Raw genomic sequence first — 2,683 nt, 5'->3', positions numbered from 1 at the left:
ATGATTGATAGTAATATATGGAGTGATGCAATCATGTTCATATTCCTATTACAGAAGAAAAACGTACTTGGTATGAGATGAAAATGGGGTGATAATAAAATAGCGAGCTTTATCGCGAGACAGTATACGGTTCGAAGGCGATTTATATCACCATAATTCGTCATCGGATCGACATATGCACAGTATGGGCAAGAGAGGTAGGTCAGACGGGTATGGGCAAGAGAAGTAGGGCAGACGGCACCTTCAGATACTGGAGTCTCTCAGTCTAAACCCCTGACTTGTAAGTACGAAGGATTGTGTGGTGTCTGAATATAACATTGTTACTTTGTTAGCCTCTGCTGCGTTGTGGATCTAACCGAATGCTATAATGCATATGCAATATGTGACACTGTACCGGCAACTTTGCATTATGTATATTTCGAAATCCTGCTTTACATCATAGACAGCTAATTACACTAGCCAAAACAGTAATCCGCTTAAACAAAACGATTTTTGAAAATCCATTCTTTACTAGTTTAATTAAGTCACATTCTTTAGTAAGCGAGTGTGCAGTAATATCTAACATACACGAGCGAATTTAGACGGAAATCAAAACAACGCTAAAGTTTCTAAAGATACATTGTTAGTGGGACCGTGAGGCAACACACTTAAGTAACAAGAGGGTTCCTCGGGTGTTTACTCTTCATCACGTGGCAGACGGACGCTAACCCTAGGTGGAAGACAACCACGGTGTGCTAGCTCTTGCCACTTCGCTCGTTATTTTGTAAGTTCATTGCTACCATTTACGAGTCTACTACAGGGATAAAGTTATGAATTAAGTAGATATAGAGGCAAGGAATTCCATTTGGTTGTGTATAACCCTAGTGAGAACTCCACTGAATTTTATGTTTGTGTTAAATATTGCAAATGTTTTTAATCTGCTGTGCAACGTTTTCATAGTGGTTGTTATTAGCATTTTTTCGATTTGCTACAACAGGCAGATATAACTAATGATACTAGTAAGGCAATTGTTTGCACCACTCGAATGCGAGAGTTAATGCCAGGCGCATTCATGTAATCGCGTAAATTAGTTGTCATGCCTAAATAAGCAATGCACTATGTAATGTGGCAAATGCAGTATGACAGTATGAGTGCACATAAATTGACACCTTCAAGAGAATAGTATTTACTAGGGAATACATGAAGTGGCATTGACAATCACGGACTGGTTCTATGTTGCCAAGGGAGAGGCTAAACTGGTCAATCGTCAGTGGTTAGATATAACGAACGGGAAGAGATAGAGGATAATGAAAGGCGATAAGCATCGGTGATAAAGGAGGAAGACAGGCAAATCGAGAAATGACAACAGATGAAGATTATCTGATAAATATGAAAGTATATACATGTCATGATGTTACGGGACGAAGGGGATAGCAGATGTAATTACACTTTATGTGACTATACGAAATGAGACATGACAGGGAACAGTAAACAACGATAACAGTGATTAAGAGCGGATAAGATCAACATGAACGAATTAACGAGTTAGAAAACCAAATCGCTAAAGCAGAGAAAATTAAATAGCAAATGGCAAGCATGACTTGGCGAATGCATATTAAGCTGTAAAAATAGAAAATTGGCAATCGGCAGTATTTATACCTGCTTCACAAGCAATATTGGGGTGAAAACAGATCATGTACAGAGTGTGTCAGCGGCATACGTCAGTGCTCTAGGAATATCTGCCAGGTCGAGTGAGCTCTGACTTTTACTGTGGCAATGGACAGGTGAGTTATCGCACTGTCGTAATGTAACAAGTAAGCTTTTAAAGTCTTTGCCGGACTAAGTGAATGGGAGTTGTGATAACAACATGGCTACTCTTTCCATACTGTGAAAGTTTCCCTAAGGTCCTTGCCGATGGGAGGGATGACGTGTTCATGACATTAATTCATGACACTGTGGAAGTCAAGTTCTCAAGGATAAAAAAAAAATCGCATAATACTAACGAAAAGGCTTATCCAAAGTCAGTTCACTGATATGCACACTGAAGAAGTCCACATAGATTTTGCGGATTCTGAATAGACTCAACTCTGCGAGAAACTGATAACACTAAACACTAAATTCCATGAGCCACCATTCACTTTTCAGTATATCAAGGACATATCTTGACTATGCTTGAATCTGTCGAAACGCCTACACAGAGTGGATCTTCGAATTATATTTCTTGCTGCATGTAAAACGACGATTTCTGATATGAATTTCGTAAAATGAATATCAGATTAGATATTGCATATGTCCTATCCGTTTATCGTGTTGAGGTCCATAAATTTTGTATATCGTGTGCAATATAATTCGTGCAAAATATGTAATCTGTCTGGATTGTTATGGTCAATATTCACTATACTTACACGCAACAAATGTGGATAGGAAATACATAACAATTACGTAGTATTTGTGTATACAGTGGCTTAGAGTAAATGACAAAATAACTAATGTAAAACTCATCAGAAGAAAAGAGGTATCATAATGTCATAATAATGTTTAAAAGATTTTAATGCCATTATTACGAATCTTGGGCCGCCCTGGCTACTGCTCATGGCTCCCAGGGTACCGCAGTACCAGTTTAGGAACCATCGCACTAGGCTTAGATTAACTTCATATCGCCTAATGTATATAAGCCACGTATCTACTAGGTACATACTATACA

The 2,683-nt window shown here is 38.5% G+C and overlaps 1 protein-coding gene across 4 annotated transcripts in view; it reads left to right on the top strand.

The window, feature by feature from the left end:
• The first annotated feature begins 670 nt into the window (after positions 1–670).
• Positions 671–2,683, top strand: part of LOC119587973 — a 14,874-nt gene continuing 12,861 nt past the window's right edge. Inside the window, exon 1 of one of the 4 annotated variants that reach the window (XM_037936687.1) lies at positions 671–763. The gene's annotated coding sequence lies outside the window, so the exon portion shown is untranslated. Of the gene's footprint in view, positions 764–1,664; positions 1,764–2,683 lie in introns of those variants that run through there. The other 3 variants (XM_037936690.1, XM_037936691.1, XM_037936688.1) reach the window with 3 other exon arrangements.

The sequence above is a fragment of the Penaeus monodon genome, chromosome 23, assembly GCF_015228065.2.
Source record: "Penaeus monodon isolate SGIC_2016 chromosome 23, NSTDA_Pmon_1, whole genome shotgun sequence".
In the NCBI taxonomy this organism is placed as follows: domain Eukaryota; kingdom Metazoa; phylum Arthropoda; class Malacostraca; order Decapoda; family Penaeidae; genus Penaeus; species Penaeus monodon.
This window is presented reverse-complemented; position numbering and strand designations above follow the sequence as displayed.